Here is a 20,456-nt window from a genome sequence, read left to right as displayed (position 1 = left end):
CAATGTCAATGGGTACAGCTGAAATGACTAGCTCGCAATCATACAGTAAATTACACCTACCTAACTTTAATGTACAGTGTCCCGTTATGAAACACTGTGAACCCCAATGTTAGGAAAGACCTCACGTCTCAAATTCATGTAAACGTAACAAGTGTTGAAATTGGTGCATGTGGTTGGATGATTTTGTAATTCTCCACAATAAAGTGTGATTTACTATCAATTCTCCATTGTGTATTGCTAGTTTCACAAAAAACTGTAGCTAGCTAGAAGCAGGAGTTTAGAGCAATGTCCCAACTGAGATGCCGTTTTCAGCTAAATTATGCAGGGGAATCGATAGCAATACATTAACCAAAAACTACTAAGCAAAAAATCACAGTTTGTGAAAAAGTATGAATTGTGACCTTAAGAAACCATGTTTTATACTTTGACAAATGCAACTTCATGCCATACCACAGCCCCTCTGGGCTCTAAAATTCACTGGCAATTATGAATCCACCAAGTTTAGTATATTCATAATTAAAGAGAAACTACTTACATTTTCACACTCATAGTTCTGCATAGTGCAGGTATTTCAGCACGTTCTTGTTATTCTTCAAACAGCAGGTTCTTGCGTTTTTCAAAACCACTGCGGGTTATGCAGCTGATAACACCATATCCATGCTGTTGGTGTTTGAACCTGAACTTCCATTTTTTTTCTCAAGTTTATTTAGACTTTTTTCTCAAAAGTTTATTTTGACTTTAAATCTCAAAACTTTAGACTTTTTTTCTCAGAAGTTTATTTCGACTTTAAATCTCAAAAGTTTCGATTTTTTTTCTCAAACATATATGTATTTTTTTCTCTCTCTAATGTGGCCCTAAAGCAGTAATTTTTTCTGTATGTGGACTTCACTCCATACTGCTAATAAAACTTTAATTTCTTTGTGATCTCACACGGCACTTAATAATGTAGCTGATGTGTATCTGATGTGTTTCTCCCCCATGTCTGTCTACAAGTCAATCACACATCTCCCCTTCTGAAAACGAAGTATTTCCTTAGTGGGCATGATGGATGCATGATGAAAACACCAATTTAAGTGTCCGGGGCTGGACGCGTCCACCAGTGAAAATGGGGTACAAGGTCCTACTAGGTCATAAGCCAGAGATGGCGAACCTTTTTTGTCTGGAGTGCCCAAAGTCTGGTTTGCATACATTGCTAAATGCCAATATTTATATATTTTTCTGTTGTTGTTGTAATTAAGTTATTAAGCAAACATGCTAACAAAACAAACTGCAATATAGACAAATCTAAAAAGTATGGACAGAGGGAACCATCCCACCATCCCATCCACCACCTGCATCCACTGCCAACCTCCCCCCACCTTGAACCCACCCCCTTTATACCTCTGTAGTCTGGACAGCAAGTGCAGCTCCAGTCTGCTAATGGGAGTCTGCTAATGGGAGTCTGCTGCAGAATATGAAGCTGAATGAAACAAGGCACATATTCTTCCCAATTTTTTTTATAAATATGCAGGTTCTGTTTTTGCTCACAGATTATTGTCAATTTACAAATATAAAAAAGCAATAGTAATAGCACTTCAATATCTCAGTCATTTTTGGAATATGTCCCTTCTTATTTTGGACAATGAGAATCTATAATCCTCATTCAAATTAAATCAGTCAATCTTAATTATATATAGTGGAACAACATGCCAAAGCAGGTCACAACATTAAAGAATAAAGAATAAGTGCATCATACAATGAATACATCATGTAAATGTTGCAGTATTGCTAAAGTGCAGTAAAATGCATGGATCACATTTCATCACGCAATAAGTTTGAGGATTATAATGCTAAAGTACATTTAAAAACCCCATTAAAATCACAATCTTCCCCCAAAACAAAGTCCTACAGATTCTCCCATTGCCCTGCCGTTACATACAAGAAGTAGAAGTTTGTTCATTTGGCTGCATGATAACCCTTCCATATTGTTTTGTTTTGTTTACATTTGCACTCAATCATTACCAATGCACCTTCGTTTTATGTTTTAAGAAAAAAATAATGCGGTGTTATCAATCTACAGTGATAATGAATGTGCACAAATGTACTCTACAAATCAAAAGCATAATTTATTTATTTGAGAATTTACAACTTTCTTTTTCCAACTTTATTAAGTTTTTAAATTGTGGGAGTGTTAAATATGAATGTGTGGCCATTTCTCCATTTGATACAGGAGATAATTGTAAACAAAATGCAAAATACGTGCATTGTTGACCACAATTAATCACAACAGGACAGACTTACAGTTTTTGTCATTTCCCTCCTGGTCGCAGAGTGCCGTAAACTGGCATAACAACATTAACATCTCATTCGTGAAGTACAGCTTTTCGTAGTTCTGCGCAGCTCCACCAATGGGAGCGGAGGATTCTGCAATTCTGCGCATAACTTCGAAAATCTCCGTACAAGAACCCGACTTAAAACATGAATATTCAGACAATAACGTGAGCGCTGCTCAATTACTTGGGGGCGGTTCCGTCACTGCCAAATATACTGACTGGTTTTATAAAGTGCCAGTCAATTTAGACAATTGACCGGCGGGCTGGAAAAATAAAACGCACATAGTCGCTAGCTTTGCGTGCCAACCAATACGGCTCTGTGTGCCACGGGTTCGTCATCCCTGCCATAAACTGTAATTCAGAATGTAGCTGTAGAAATATGGTTCTGTTCCACCATGGGGACTACTTTCTTTCAATGGTTTCTCATATGTACTTAAGATGGAAATAAAAGTTCTCCACGTGAAACTTGACAGTATTTTATCAAACTTCGTACTTTTGGTTAAACATGTATAGTTCATGGCTTTTCATGATCCCATAATTTTACTATCTATTATTGAAGGTCCTATAGACCTTAGTACTTTCTATTAAATGCCTAAATGCCAGGGAGACTCATCTTTTGCGTACAATAAAAATAAAAATGTAAAAGTACACTTTGTGTATCTCAAAGGCACAATTGAAACTTCATCATACTTTACTGTCTTCTACCTATATTTGTTTAAAGATTTAAATAAACTGCCTGCTAATCTATTAATCATTATACCTTTAAAAATCCAAACTATCAATTATCTTAATCATGAGTTCAATAAAATGTAGAATTCTGTGATCTAATGCAATATAGCTGTACAGCAGAACTAAATCAAGTAGGTGAAGAATATGTCAATTGAATGATTAATTGTCCCTGGTGAGGAAAAGCTTGTGCTGAAAAGTGCCCAATGAAAAGACAGGATCCCTATGATGATATCAAAGGGTTACAGATCCCTATGGTACTTTTTTTTTTTCAGCACTCGGCCTCTTTTTCTTTTGTATGCATCATCTGTATCATGTCAGGTGAAAGCTGATCTTATTTGATTAAATGAAATCACCTTCATTGGTGTCAGTTTCTGGAGAATCAAGCATGACAAGGCAATCTTCCTTGACATTGTGTTTACATTCCACTTCAGCTAATGTCTGGTCAATTCGAATTCTATCAATTTCAGGGCGCTTTCGACTACTTTACTCCACCATACTGCTGTAAGAGGCTGTACTCCTTTATTCACCAGACTCCCAATTACAGGAAGGAACCTAAAGTATACAGCATACAACCTATGGACTATAGAAGGGGAATATTTCCGGATTCATTGTATTTACACTGTCGGTTACAAATTGGAGATATTCACATCCTGAAAATCATTTTAAGCCAATTGAACGATTAAAGAGCCTCAGAGGAACCTTGCAGTAATCATGACTACAGTAATTGATTCCTTATTCCAAGGGCCTTCAAATCAGGAAACCTGGAGATCCAATTACCTGTGTACTAAATTATTTGGTACATGTATAGTGTGAAGTTTCATTTGTTAAGCTGCAAGGTGGCTATGAAACATAAAAATAAGTGTCCACACCCCATACCCCTACAAATAATAATAATAATAAGAAGAAGAAGAAGAAGAAGAAGAAGAAGAAGAAGAAGAAGAAGAAGAAGAAGAAGAAGAAGAAGAAGAATACATTTCCCTTTTCTGTACTTCAGTGGTCAATCAAGTGCAAACAGGCCATTGTGGTAACATGACTGTCTGTCATATTCTGACAACCCTCAATTATTGTCCTGGCCATGGAGAGCTAATGTTTAAATTACTAAATGACTGTGAAGGTAATTGTGCTTTCCCACACCTATCACTTCAAATTACCCTTTGAAATTGCAGCCTACGCATTTTCTATTGACAGCTGCTCACCAAGGCAGCTCTAAATGTTACAAGGCTAATTAATTAGTCCTGTGGACCAAACAGACTTCACTGCAGCTCAACTCAACTCAAACAGATGGTTTGTTATAGAAAAATTTGACTCATCTAAAGGATGTACAGGTACAATCATTTATATGACTTTGCTCCTGTTGGTCACTGTTGGGTTTGTTCTACTGGACACAGCACAGGTTTATTTCAGAATTAGTACAAGCAGGGCTCCTCAGTGGCACTCTGAGTAAAGGCACTTGGTTCCCCAATCCAGCCAATGTCATTGTCAGCTTTGACCAGGGGGCATTGAGTCACCAGAATGGGCAGTAGGTGTAAGCTAGCTCTGGAAAATTTCAACCTCCATAAAGCAACCCCTGTTGGCTGCATGTGCACCAGCCATTCCATGTGCATCATCTGCTTGGTGCTTAGGAGTTATTGATTAAGTAGGCATTGGGGTACAATTGACAAGGATTGTACTGGAGGACCCATGCCTCGGCTCATTCCTTCTAAAGCAGTGTCAAGGTCGTAACAGTGAGCAGGGTTTAGTAACTGGTGATTACAAATTGGTGTAAAAAGTGGAAAAAACATTCTAAATATATTTTCAAAAAATAAAATAGAACTAGTACAGCATATAAAAGTATATTACAATGGACAATACATTTCTATACAGTGTGTACAGCTATGGGCAAAAGTGTCACATAAGCTTATCTTTGCAGGTGTAAAATGTATGTTTGTTTTTATTAATAGTTATAGGTATATTTATAGTTATGTCCATCATTTGCAAAAGGGAACGTTCTTGTAGCACATTATAAGGTTAATTGTTACTATATACCATTAGTATTTGATTACTAACAACCTATAAAAACAATATTAGTGTACCATTATTCATGTAGCCCACTGATATAACTAAACTGAGTAAAGACCAGGGGTATGACAGTCAAAAGTTGATACACTCTGTATAAACTAATTTAAATCAACTGCAAGCTATAAATATTGCATATAAGGTTTATTACCTTTTTTGTATGTGGAGTAGTGTTTAGGGCTCTGGACTCTGGGTCATGGGTTCAATCCCAGATGAGGAATGCTGTTGTACCCTTGAGGACTTTATCTAGATTGCTCCAGTAAATGCCCATCTGTTTAAATGGGTAAAATGTAAAAATAATGATCTCTCTTAGGGTTTGACAGGACTGATTTTCAACCTGTGGCATGTCATCTGTTTTTTCTTTTGTGAAAACCTTTGTGAAATACTCATTTAGAACATTTGCCACATCTTGTTAGTTTTCAAAGATACCTCAATTTTTGCCCTTTATCTGTTTCAGTCCTTTATTGACTGTCTCCGCCCCGCTCATCACCAGCAGCCACTAAGGGTGATCGGCTCCCAGAGCCACGTCCCACGCGTGCCCCAGCCAAATCAGATGAGAGCCTAGGATCCTTAATATTAGATAGAAATTCAGACCAATCCCACCCTAGGACCACCGGGAATGGCAAACGAGGGGTAAGCCCCACGTTCATCTTATAGGTTTCCCCACCAATCATTATATTCACCTGGGCCGTGGGGTACCAGTGTATGTCCCCGTGAATACACCTTATAGCTACTTTAGTGCCTCGCCGAGTCCAGGAGGGCCTTGACTTCACATCCCCCAATTCTTACCGGTACTGTGAAGTCTTTTGCTGAACCGGGGTGAGCGGAGGGGCTAGCTGCACAAACCGTGGAGCAATCAGTTTTCACTAGTGAGCACTCAGCCGGGCGATGTCCAGGCTGCCCGCAATGCTGGCACGTCACCGTGGTTTTTCCAGGGGACCGCACACTGCTGGGAGAGAGAGAAAAAGAAGGAGCTAAGGAGACAGATTTGTTTTTGGGACGGGCAAGGCGGGAAGGGGAAGCGGGTCGGGGAGAAACAGGTTTAGGAGCTGTGGTGTTTGGCGACGTGCTACTATCCAGGACAGTCGGGTCAGAGGGGGTCTTGGGAACGGAAGGGAGGGTGCCCGCCTTCGGGCGTCAGAAGGTGGCGTCGTCCCGGGCAGCGAGGTGGTTCTCGGTGAGTATAGTGGCCTTGTCCAGGTTTTCAGGTTGGTGGGCTTGCACCCACTCCGTGGAGGGACATGGGAGATGGGAGATGAACTGCTCCAAGGCCACCAGGTCGGTAACTTCGGTGGCGGAGTGCTCCTTCGGCTTGAGCCAGCGGTGGCAGGCGTCCCGCAGTCCCAGGGCCGGGAGCCGGGTTCGAACCGGAGGCTTCTGAGCTTTCGGCGCTGGCCGTCCGAACAGCCGCAACACCGGGTGGTGCGCTCGAAGATGGTAAGAAAAGCCTCCGGGTTGTCCTCCGGCCCCATCTTCGGAATCCTCAGGTCAACCCAAGCTGGAGTCGCTGCGGCCACAGCACAGACAGGTGCAGGAGCTCGCACCTGAAATTGCTGGACCAGCGTCTCCAGGGTGTGCTGTTACTGAGCCTGCAACTGTACTACTGCGGCCAGCAATTGTTCCACGGAAGCTGCCTCCATAGCCGTCCTTCCACACACCAGGTCGGGAGTTCAGGATGCCGATGCCGCGGAGCTTCCCCACATCGGCCACCAAATGTAAAAGGGAGAGAGTCTCGGGTTCCGTTGGTGACAGGGTTCACAGGGGACAAACACAAGGGGGTAAAATAAGCAAAGCAAAACAAAACAAAAATGTCCACACAAAATAGGGGGCTGCGGGCAGTTAGGGTTGTAGGTCTCAGTCCTTCTTTTCGGCAGTTAGCTGCCTCCGTCTGGGAGGGAGAGGGATTAAATAAACAGGGCACAGCTGCCGCTGACGTTACAATCGACTCGGTGCTCATTGCCCGCAGCCGTGAGTCCGCAGCCCGTTAGCGAGGGAGCAGACAACACATGAGCACCTCATCAGCGACATCAGCAGCAGCCGTGCCGTGACAGACAGCGGGCTGTCACATTCCCTCTTTGCTTTCCTGATCCCTTTCTTAAGATCTCTTTGCAGCTCAACATATTCTATATATTTTGTTTCGTCACCATCCCTTTTGTATGCACTATACAAAATTTTCTTTCTCTTGATATTTTTTTTGCATACCTCTATTAAACCATTTTGGCCAGTGTTTTTTGGTCCTCAATTTGCTAGGTTTTGGTACAAATTGCTCCTGAGCCTCAAGTAGTATATTCTTAAAATATACCCATCCATTTTCAACTGACTCTGTATCCAGTGTGCTCCAGTCTACCTCTTCTAAGTGCTGCCTCATACCTTCAAGGTTTGCTTTTCTAAAATTGTAGATCATTGTTTTAAACTTGGACCTTATTTTTTTAAAGAATGCCTCAAAGCTAACCATATTGTGATCACAATTTGCCATTGGTTCTCTAACTACTGTCCCCCTGACTCTATCTTGGTCATTTGAAAAGATCAATACATGCACTCTCTCTTATACATGTTATCCAATACATGGTTCCTTGACAAATTGAGTTAGAAAGCAGTAAGTTACCATCTCAACCATTTCTATTTCTGCTTCTGTAGTCCCCACTGGGCTTTCCCAGTCTAAGTTTGGGAAATTGAAATCCCCCATTATAACAGCCACATCCTTGCTACATGCAGTCCTGATTACACTGTACAATGCAGCATCTTTCTGAATATTTGAGTTTGGTGGCCTGTAACACACTCCTACAGCTAAACCTAAAGATCTCTTGTTCAAAAGTTTCACCCACAAAGATTCTGTTCCGTTACTGGGATCTAATACGAGTTCTTCTGCCTCAATGTCATTTTTCACATATAATGCTACCCCACCCCCTCTTCGATTTTGCCTGTCTCTCCTAAACTGTGTGTATCCTTCCAACTTGTATTCATCCCCATCATTTTCTGTAAGTCATGTTTCTGTACTCCTACAACATCATAGTCACATGCTAGCACTGTGGCTTCCAAGTCTAACATCTTGTTCCTTATATAGGTTTGCACACATCTCAGGAGGGATTTTGTCCCACTCCTCTTTGGAGATCCTCTCCAAGTCATTAAGGTTTCGAGGCTGACGTTTGGCAACTCGAACCTTCAGCTCCCTCCACAGATTTTCTATGGGATTAAGATCTGGAGACTCACCCAAGATTTTACGATACATGGCCCCGTCCATCATCCCTTTGATGCGGTGCCGTTGTTCTGTCCCCTTAGCAGAAAAACACCCCCAAAGCATAATGTTTCCACCTCCATGTTTGACAGTGGGGATGGTGTTCTTGGGGTCATAGGCAGCATTCCTCCTCCTCCAAACACGGCGAGTTGAGTTGATGCCAAAGAGCTCGAATTTGGTCTCATCTGACCACAACACATTCACCCAGTTCTCCTCTGAATCATTCAGATGTTCATTGGCAAACTTCAGACGGGCCTGTACATGTGCTTTCTTGAGCAGGGGGACCTTGCGGGCGATGTAGGATTTCAGTCCTTCACGGCGTAGTGTGTTACCAATTGTTTTCTCGGTGACTATGGTCCCAGCTGCCTTGAGATCATTAACAAGATCCTCCCGTGTAGTTCTGGGCTGATTCCTCACCGTTCTCATTGAAACTCCACGAGGTTAGATCTTGCATGGAGCCCCAGACCGAGGGAGACTGACAGTTATTTTATGTTTCTTCCATTTGCGAATAATCGCACCAACTGGTGTCACCTTCTCACCAAGCTGCTTGGCGATGGTCTTGTAGCCCATTCCGGCCTTGTGTAGGTCTACAATCTTGTCCCTGACATCCCTGGACAGCTCTTTGGTCTTGGCCATGGTGGAGAGTTTGGAATCTGATTGATTGATTGCTTCTGTGGAAAATTTATACAGGTAACGAGCTGAGATTAGGAGCACTCCCTTTAAGAGAGTGCTCCTAATCTCAGCTCGTTACCTGTATAAAAGACACCTGGGAGCCAGAAATCTTGCTGATTGATAGGGGATCAAATACTTATTTCCCTCATTAACATGCAAATCAATTTATAACTTTTTTGAAATGCGTTTTTCTGGATTTTTTTGTTGTTATTCTGTCTCTCACTGTTTAAATAAACATACCATTAAAATTATAGACTGATCATTTCTTTGTCAGTGGGCAAACGTACAAAATCAGCAGGGGATCAAATACTTTTTTCCCTCACTGTAACAACAAATATATATAGTATAATTAGGAAAAGAGATATTGCAATACACTCCAGAAATTTGACCTATCATACTATGGGAAGTAGGCCATATGGTATGTAATTATGTTTCTGTTTTGCTGGTTTCCAATCTTTGACTTTTTCAAGGAAGAAAAAGAAAAGAATGAAGAATATATATTTATATATATAGATATAGATATATCCATATATAGATATGATATATTTTATTTAAAATGTTACCTTTAATATAAGTATATTTTGTATGTCAAAAAAAACCTGTGTTCTGTGGCATGAAATGAAAATTCAAAAATGAATAAACTGCTTACTGTACGATTCAGTCTCTGTTTTATTACGCAACCGTGGTAGAGGATGCCTCAGTGAATTCAGTCAGTTGTGGAATGCAAGCTCAGAGCCCCTCATTATTATCAAGCTTGTTTGTTTTGACAAGTTGTATTCACTGTAATTAAGCCCTGCCAAAATAGCATTAGATAAGTGTCACATTCCATTAAGCACTATAGTACATTGAAGATATGTTTGACATGTCTATTCTTTGTCAGTCACAATGTCTTAATTTTTTCAGGATGGGAAGGCTATTTCTCCCCCATTGCTTATAATTTTATTGTTGGCACCACACGTGGAGGAGCACAAGGTGTGAATTGAAAACATGGAGGTTGATATTGTGTATGTGCACTACCAATGTAACTAACAATGCTTTGAGATTACCAGATGAGTCCCATGTTAATGCTGTGCAAAGCCGATCTGATGAGGTTTAAATTAATTGTTTGATACACTCCTGCAATGCTGTTGCTGACCATCAGCTTCAGTCTACAGTTGCATAGATACAAATGTATTTACCCAACTTGTTGAAAGTGCATTTGGTATTGTGATTTAAAGTCTGCAGCAAAGCCTTAAAATTCACTACCTTGATCTATTAATATGGACAAAATTATCAGAAACACAATTAATTCATATTACTATACATCTTATTAGCTTCCAAGCAACTATATTTGTTATGGGGTAAACGGGTTGGTTTTATTATGTCTGCTAAATGTACAATAACATTGAATGTAAACCATGAATTAAAAACCAGTATTGCCTCCAGCTAGATCAGGAGTTCCCAAAGTGTGGCCTGGGGGGCAAATGCAGCCCTCTAGGATGTTTTGTGTGGCCCCCAAAACCAGCCTTCAACCACTCCTTTTCTGAACCTTTACTATATTTGTACACTTTCAGAACATTTTCTGTTACAAACTGCACATGTAACTTGGGGGAAAATAATAAAAAATAACAATTACAGTTCATAAATGTTCCCTAACAGAAATGTATAGGAAATAAAAAGGTATGATTTGGGACATAGTTAGTTTTCATTGGTGGTTAATTTTCTACTGCGGACCCCCATCCCATGCAACCTCCGGAAATTGACCCTCCATCACCAGACAAACCTCTGAGCTAGATCATAGTCATTGTATTTATGTATACTGATCATAAAGGGCATGCTCCAAAAGGCTGCACACATAATTACCATTAACTTTTAATGTTCATGCTAAGCAGCTTCTCACCTCATGGGCTTGACTGTCATGGTTCAGTATGGGAAAAAGACACAATGGAGAATTGCCCATGACAGCAACAAGCACTGTAATGCCATTCTTTCAGGCAGCACAAACAGAGCTATTTCTGTACTTCAGTTAGTCCAAAATGCTGCTGCAAGAATTCTTACAAAAACAAAAAAATCTGAACACATCACTCCAGTTTTGGCTTCTCTTCACTGGCTGCCCGTGCACTACAGGAAATACTTTAAAGTTCTCTTACAAACATTTAAAGCACTAAAGGGACTGGCACCTCCCTACTTTAAAGATCTCCTTATTGAATACACTCCAGGTTGGCCATTGGGATCACAGGAAGCCGGTTACTTAGTGGTCCCTAAAATACACAAGAAAACTGCAGGTGGTAGAGCATTCAGTTATAAGGCCCCGAAACTGTGGAACGATCTGCCAGCCAACGTGTCTTAGCCTTTAAATTATGGCTGAAGACTCATCTGTTTAGTCTCTGTTTTTCTAGCCCATAGTGCCACCGGTCTGCCATGGACATGCAATGCACAACTGTCTTTGGAAATGTCCTGCATTGCACGACCAGTATCTGAACACAACTGTCTTCTTGTCTTCCTGCAACACCCCACTCTGAGGGTCCGACGAGGCACCTCGTCCCCCACCATGGAAGTCTGACGAGGCCCAACCCTCCTCTGAGGCACCCCATCACGGAGGGCCAACGGGACATCCACACCCAAGGTCTGATGAGCCATCGCCACCCAAAGGCTGTTGATGGTCCAAACCCCCCACCACCGATGGCCGGCAAGAGGCCTCCTCCAGAAGGAAAACCACAGCCAGCAGCACCGATTAAGAACTTTCTGATCTCCTTGCTGCTGTAACAAATATACTGCCTGGAGGGGAGGTAATCATTAAGCCTAGGCCCTAAGCCGTGGACCCCCAGAGATTCATTTTTCTCCTACATGCCATCCATAGGAGTTTTTCATTTTTCTCTCCTTCATACACATCTATGTTGTCATCTCTCTCTTGAATGATCACCCATCATGCTCGTTTGGTGTCCATTAATAACTAAGTGATCCAAGGATGCTATCCAGTGTATTTTTTAATGTTCCCAAATTTTCAGCTTCAACCACATTGGTGTGGTCCTGAATTTGGTAAGTTTTGGTACAAATTTCTCCTGAACCTCTAGTAGTATATTCTTGAAATATAACCATCCATTTTCGACTAAATCTGTATCCAGTGTGCTCTAGTCTAACTCTTCTAAATGCTGCCTCATATCTTCAAGGTTTGCTTTTCTAAAATTGTAGACCATTGTTTTAGACTTGGGGCCGGATTAAATCAAAACTTTGACCCACCTGCTAATAGAAAACCACAAACCTGTTCATTGTATCGGTAACATTTATGATAAGAAGAACGTATCATCTTACTCAAAATGCAGCTGCAACTGAGTACAGTTCTGTAGTTTTCTATTAGTGGGTGGGTCAAAGTTTTGATTTAATCCAGCCCTTGGTCTTTATTTTTTTAAAGTATGCCTCAAAGCTAACCATATTTTGATCGCAGTTTGCCATTGGTTCACTACTGTCTCTCTACTGATTCTATCTTGGTTATTTGAAAACATCAAATAACATAATCATAACATAACATAATCAATGCATAAGAACATAAGAAAGTTTACAAACGAGAGGAGGCCATTCGACCCATCGTGCTCATTTGGTGTCCATTAATATCTGAGTGATCCAAGGATCCTATCCAGTCTGACTTTAAATCTTCCCAAATTTTCAGCATCTACGACATCGCTGGGGAGTTTGTTCCAGATTGTGACTACTCTCTGTTTGAAGAAGTGTCTCCTGTTTTCCGTTTTGAATGCCTTGAAGCTCAATTTCCATTTGTGTCCCCGGGTGCGTGTGTCCCTGCTGATCTGGAAAAGCTCCTCTGGTTTGATGTGGTTGATGCCTTTCATGATTTTGAAGACTTGAATCAAGTCCCCACAGTCTCCTCTGTTCCAGGGTGAAAAGGTTCAATGTGGAACATGACCAGAGGATTCCCTTCGCCTTTGGCCAGTAGCCCGCCTACTAGTTTAGGGAGATCTGCAACCTGAACACCAGACAGGCAAGATACCATGCGGGTCTCCTTATCACTAGAACATACTGTGTGATCTACTGTAATCATAGATTACAGTAGATAGTGTGATCTATTTTAAAACACTCTGCTGAAGTTCTTAAAACCAGTGCACTTTCCTTTCTGCAATAAAAAAGGCAAACAGAATACAAGGGTATATTGTCAAAAGTGTAAAATTTAAAACAAGGGAAGTAATGTTAAGACTGTACAATGCGCTAGTTAGACCTCATCTGGATACTGTGTACAGTTCTGGGCTCCACACTTCAAGAAAGATATCGCTGCTCTAGAGGCAGTTCAGAAGAGAGCAACCAGACTTATTCCAGGTCTGAAGGGAATGTCCTACTCGGAGAGACTGAGGGAACTGAACCTTTTCACCCTGGAACAGAGGAGACTACGTGGGGACTTGATTCAAGTCTTCAAAATCATGAAAGGCATCAACCACATCAAACCAGAGGAGTTTTTCCAGATCAGCAGGGACACATGCACCCAGGGACACAAATGGAAATTGAGCTTCAAGGCATTCAAAACGGAAAACAGGAGACACTTCTTCACACAGAGAGTAGTCACAATCTGGAACAAACTACCCAGCAATGTGGTTGAAGCTGAAAATTTGGGAACATTTAAAATTAGACTGGATAGTATCCTTGGATCACTTAGTTATTAATGGCCTCCTCTCGTTTGTACAATATCTTCTGTATGTGTATATTTATGTGTGTTTATGTATGTGTGTATGTAGGCTATATATTTTATCACTATATTACAAAGCAAGTGTTTCACTGGTTTCATTGAACCAGTGTTCTTCAAAAATGTATTTAGTTTAATTAATATTATTTAGCTAATTTTACAATGCAGTATTTTTGTAGTTTGTTGAACAATCAGTTATTCTAGTAATATGAACTTAAAGAGTTAGGTGAGGACTGCCGAAACTTGTGTGTACAATTCCACCAGTCTTGATTTGAATTATTTTATAAAAACGTATTTTATTATACATAATAAATATATATATGTTTAGCTCTTTTGTTTTAGTCCCATTTATGTAACGTTATTTTTTAAGTGATTGTTGTGCTTTGGATTAAAACAGTTCAAGAAGGTTTCAATTTATTTACAGGAATGTATTTTCAAGAATGATATTCTGAAAATATTGGTTATTAGCTTGTTTCTTTAAGTTATGAAATACTTAAAGCAAATACAAAAGTAGACAAATACAACAAAACGTATTTAGATAATTTATTGCAAGAAAAAAAAACTGTCCAACTTATTTACAACAAAAATAAAATATTTGTATAATACTACTGTAGGCTCCAGTTTAATCTACAGCCACCATATTACAGACACAAAACTAACAAACAAAATAAGTTTGTGTTAATCCAGTCCAAGTTACACAAGTAAGAAGCAGGATCATGATGTCCAGTTTCTTCGTGTTTCTAATTGTGAGGTTGCATAAAATAGAGTCTGTGAATTGACAGAAACCACAGGAAACACCAATAGTGTGTCAGACACTACAGAGTGCCTTAAGGGATTTCACAAAGTGACACCGAGTGACACCAAGGACACCAAATGGTGTTCTGTGACTCTACTAAACTTCACCGAAATGTCAAATCACAGGAATTATCTATGTGGAAAAAACGTCAAAAAAACCCCAGCAGACAGGGAATATGCAGATTGCACATACACTAAAAAAAACGATGCTGGAGATGAAGAGGAAAAGCTTGTAACTTCCATAGAACTGCACAGGTGACACTCAAGAATGTTTATTTATTATTGCATTTCAGGATTCAGATAGCATTGGCAAACACAACAATAAAATTGAGTACAAGAAAATATAAATCCCACTTGCAACATACATTCCATCATATCTTAATGAATAGACATCATTCAAAAAAGTACAACCTACAGAAACATCTATTAAAGACAATTAACCATTCAAATTCTCCCTCTCCTCAAAGTCTCTCTCGGTTCGCTTTTCTTCACTGTAAAGATTTGCATCTCCTTTTCTCCTTCCCCTCTCTCCTATCTCACCAGTCATTACTTCATGATTATTTTGTTTAATAACCTGACACTGACTTTAGTCCCTGTGTCAGTGCTGAGAAATAGACACTGATCTGTTTTTTTTAAACCAAATATATAAATCTCTTATTTCATGTAGCTTGTTCTTGGTGTATTTTTTGTTAGTTTTTTATATGGAAACTCTTGCATAGGAGGTCAGTTCAGTTTTTTGTATCTTTAGGCAGTGTACCCACCTGAACTCACAAGTGTGATTATAAAAACTGACACATATTAATTGCTAGAAATAGGCTAATGACAAAAGTTAAAATGCTACAGATAACATTTCTATTTCTAGCAACATTGTTTAAAAGAAAAAGGTCAGATGACCATAGATCTGACTCACCCATATTCTACTAAATCATTTGGTCTGGCTTCTGCTGGATGACACAAAGAAACATTACAATGATATCCAATTTTTGTGGGAAATGTTAATATTTGAAATCAATATTTGTCACCAGAAAAAAATCGCAAAAGGATGTAGAATGATAGTCCATTACTACAATCTTATTACATGGAGTGTAGTAATGCTACATATCTCCTGATATCTCACACACATAAACATGTGTGTAGGCCTATATCTATCTGTATAGACACACACAATATATGTATATATTTAGCAGATATGAAACTACTGCCATGTCAGGTTTTAAAAATGTATTTTATACCATATATCTGAGCTAGTAAAAGGTAGCTTACTCTAGATTTGCAAGCCATGCATGCTGGAGTGTCCTCTAGACATCACAAATTACTCAAATTCCACATTCACTTTACCAGAGAAAAACATTGGATTAATTTAATAATTGGAAACGGTTGCTTGATTTTAAACTTGCAGAAATGTTTATGAGGTAATGAGGTAGAAAAAAACTTTTTAAAGTAATTATTATTTTGTTAAATGGACCAAATAATTTAAAAGGTGAAAGATGGTGAGATATAAAAACATTCCCAGTCTAAGAAAAAAAGTATCACAGAGAAACTGATTTACCTTTCATTTCCTCCAGTAGGACAGAAAATCTAGAATATCACTAAAATAGGAAATAAACTGCAGCTTCAGCTATTATGGAAAGTGTTTAGTCCAATGAATAACACTTACAGCCTTATACCCCCCTTTAATGAGCATTACTGTGCCCCATGATAGAGAAGCCTAAATCTAAAATGAAGAACAACCAGTTACTCTTGTTGAGATCTCATAAGAAACAGCACAATATCCTAAAATAGTAGGGAGAAAGAAAAGAAAGAAAGGTATATGAAAGACAATTTTGAGTTCACTTCTTATAGCTTGTCTACCTTACAAAAATGTGTCCTTAATAACTGCCTTAACATGTTGTGCTGTGCCATTGGAATGAAAAGTTTTCAACTAAAAACAATTACTTTGTGCCTTAAAATAATTTATTCTGGGTGTTTACATAGTGCTTTCATGCTGCACATGGAATGTATTACACTTAATATGGTAATTCCAGAATGCCAGATTCAATAGTGTACCATGAATACTAGGGCCCGACGGATATATATCGGAGCACCGATATTATCGGCCGATATTGGCCTTTTACAGAAATCTGTATCGGCACATATTCCACCGATAATGCATAGATTTTCTCAAACTATTGGCTAAATATTTTGTTCAAATTACCATAAAATTCTTCATCAGACTTCATACAAATTAAATGTTTACTTGTTTTATTCTGTCATTATAAGTATTTACCATTATTTATTAACATAGTTATGGCGCTTTAGTTTTCGCTGCAAGCTTCCGATTCCACAGTGATTCTCATGCCCAGCGGTGCCGCACACACACAATACCGTGTGAAACAAACACAAACCCACTGAGAAACACAGGGCTCATAAACCAATAAACATGTACATTACTAAAACCCTCATAACCAATAGAAAGTATTTTTGACTGCGCAAAACCTGCACTGCATTTGAGTATCCATTTCAATATTCATAATAGCAATTAAAATAAATAAAAAGTAAATGTTTGCTGAAGACTTGGATATCAGCAAACAAAAATTGTCTCCAAATGACAAGCAACCTCAGATCACAGTAACACATCTAAAGAAAATTAGTGAAAAACTAATGTCAGACAATGTTGGACAAAACTGAAACTATACATGATATTTACAAAATGCAGCCGTGCTGTGCTGCCTGCACTATAACCGGTCACTGTTGTATCGGCAGTATCGAGCACTGAGCAGGATTTACGAACCTGAGAGAACCTGCACGTGTAAAATGCTAATATAAACTAGACCAACACTATCTTATTATTTTCTCTAATGTACAGAACATGCACATTTTTTCTATGTGTGTGAAATTGCTCATATACCATGTCCTTTGTTCTAATATATAGAACGTACATATTACATCAGTCAGGTTTCTAATGAATACTAAATCTGTTTTTCAGATGCTTTATTTTTTTTTATTACACATCCGTATGTCAACCAAATCTGATGCAAGATTGGGAAGTTGGATAAATGTAACTGATCTGATCTGAAAATATTTAAAATATACAGACAAAAGTTTAATTTTAGTCAGAAAAGTTGTCCATTCTCAGCACAATTTGGGTTCATCTGCAGAGGAAAATTGGGTTTTTTCACTATTCACCAATATTACCAACAGTTCACTTATCGTGTATTTTGACATCAGCAGTAAAACAATTGTGTTCTTCCAATAATCATATGCAAATGAAATTGGATTATGCTCGTCTGATACACCATCCAAGATACAAAGAATAAGGGGAGAACCTTGAAATTAGAGAAGTCCCTCCTTTTCAACCAAGTAGTAATTCTACTACATTTAAATAAAGGTTATTTATGTATTTGTATCCCTCATTCTTAAATGTCTGCATACAGTATCTGTTCTTCTTCATTGCAGCCAAAAACATTTAAACATAGACTTTGTATTACTTTCCAAAAGGTCTGATCTGATGTAACACTTCCATAATCTGATAGAATGTGCACAGTCTCTGCACCATGAAAAAGTAACTGGAAGGCCCTAGCAAAGTGCATTAAGATTGGTGGGGAATGAATGACTTAAAGATTAATATATGTTCCCAAATATAAATCCATCTTATAAAAACCAAAAATGGCACCAGCTGGCTTTAAATGCATTTTCACAGAAATTGAGAAAAATGGTGATGGGGGGTGGGTAGAGAATTGCTATTCTGCATAAAGTGTCACATTTTTAAATAAAATCTTAAGGAACTGGTCAATCTTTCATAAAGTACATATATGTTTTAAGGCACCAAGGTAACTCGTACTGCTTAAAAGACACAGTAGTATTTTATTGTTTTTCTGTAGGCTGCTTGATTTGAATTTAACACATGCAACCATTTAACACTGTTAAGCTTTTACTGTTACGGTCCTGAGATCCTAATATTTTCTTCAAGTGTCTCTCATGCTACAATGTAATGGTCAGTGAGTTGAGGGACTTTGGGGTCTATTTGTTCTTAAATTAATACAGTCATTTAAAAAAGTTTTAAATTGTCCAGAATCAATTAGTTATCCTTGAATTATCCACTATAACTGGTGACTTTTAAGGGTTTGCCTCATAATTAAAAAATAAATCTGGCAAGGTTAAATTGTTTTGCAAAGAGCTGTGATTAAAATATTTTAAAAATATGGAATGGATCCCTTTCTAATTTTACAGGGAAAGTAGTCACAAAGCTTTTGTTCAGTACATTGTCTTCCATTACACCGTGTAACATTTTTGTTTGTTTTTGTTCCTGGGTAGTAAGTGTTATTTCCTAATTGCTTATGCCTCAAAAGTATAGAAAATGGCTATTATTCCCCACAAACTTTGTTTTTGTGACCAGGACAGTGATATTTTGAAATTTAACTATTTCCAATTAGAAAACAGGCAAATTTGTGTCTTCATTCAAAAAAAGGAAAAATAAAATTTAAAAAAACAACATGAATCCAAATTATATTTATACTAAAGTAATACAAAAATGACTACTTACAGTATAATCATAAATCTCAAAAAACTACTCACTTCTAAATCTTTTTTAGTCATTTTTGTATTGCTTTAGTATCAATACATGTTAATTTGGATTCATATGTTGTTCTGACTTTTGAGGCATAAGCAATTAGGAAGTAACACTTAATACCCAGGAACAAAAACTGTGTTACATAGTGTTATTCTATTCAGGCCTTTATGCCACAATATGTTTTTTATAATGCAACTGGTTATTGTCATTTTTATAGCAAGTAATGCTAGCTCTAAAATGTCATCTACCTGTTGCACAAACTTTGTCCTAATACGTGTCATTTAAGGACCTTCCCCAGTTAATATAATTCACTCCACAAACTTTCCTTTATAAAATGTGTGTGTACATCGTGACAATCCAATGTCTCACAAAGAACAGGAGAATAATTAAACCTCATACAAAACAATTTGGAACTAGCTAGTTGTTAAGGATAAAGCAGATCTGGATTCTGTAGTAATGTAGGACAGGGGCTCTTTGGTGCTGGAGAAACGTGCAAAAAAGAATTCTGTGTCTGTGCAAAAAACATTTTCAGTAGGACATTTGGTACTACTCTCTCATTTTGGTGAAAATATAGGGCACCTCCCTGCTGTGGCTTAAGTGAGCTCCTGAAAAAATCAATTACTGTGGGAATGTGAATGATAATGCACACAAAGGAGCCTGGAACAGGGGAAAGAAAAAAGTAAAATATAAATAATGTCAGCACATGAACGTAAGACCCAACTAAAACAGCAGACTTTTTTTTTTATATATATATATTTTTTAATTATAATTTGTTTTTTTACTTTCATGCCCTCTGCAACAAAAACAAAATGCATAAGCCAGTTTTTCTTCTGCTAAAATTAGAAGAAACAGGCCATGGTGTAAACAAGGTTAAAGTCATAAAAGAAAAACTAAAGGAGAAATGGAAAAACTAAGAATAAATTGAATAAACCTAATTCTTCCTGTGCAACGTTATTGCGTAGCGTTTCCATTGTTGCATCCTGAATTATAACTCGCCTCTCCTCGTTTGTTCTCCTTTTGATATTCTTTTCACATTACAGCTCTTGAGATGGAAGTTTCTTCACAGTTGGAAGATCATCACAGAGTCCCTTTTTCACCTTGGTAAAATGTGGGATCCTGGGGTTTTGAGTAAACATTTCTGAGGGAACAAGAGGGAAGGGGGGTAGAATGTCAGATAATTATGAAAACATGACAAAGATAAAGATATTAAGGTTCCAACAAAAAGACAATTCCCGTTTCCAGTCTGTTCCACTCCATGACCATATGACACTGACAGCAAACAAAAACAAGGAGTCCAAGACCAGCCATAAGTTGGGAATTTGTGGAAACTTGGTGATGGGTAGTAATGTTAACAGAATCCATTTCAACTCCTGCACTCCAAGCACAAAATCCATGGATTCCAAAAGTGATCCTTAAATCCATCCACAAAGTTAGCACTGCAAT

General features: G+C 38.5%; 1 protein-coding gene across 1 annotated transcript in view; it reads right to left on the bottom strand.

Moving 5' to 3' along the window:
- Positions 1-14,197: 14,197 nt before the first annotated feature.
- The window catches only part of stk35 (serine/threonine kinase 35), a 21,843-nt gene continuing 15,584 nt past the window's right edge, over positions 14,198-20,456 (bottom strand). The window contains exon 3 of the mRNA XM_066702685.1: positions 14,198-20,151. The gene's annotated coding sequence lies outside the window, so the exon portion shown is untranslated. The remainder of the gene's footprint in view (positions 20,152-20,456) is intronic.

This window comes from Amia ocellicauda, chromosome 4 (assembly GCF_036373705.1).
Source record: "Amia ocellicauda isolate fAmiCal2 chromosome 4, fAmiCal2.hap1, whole genome shotgun sequence".
Taxonomy (NCBI): Eukaryota; Metazoa; Chordata; class Actinopteri; order Amiiformes; family Amiidae; genus Amia; species Amia ocellicauda.
This window is presented reverse-complemented; position numbering and strand designations above follow the sequence as displayed.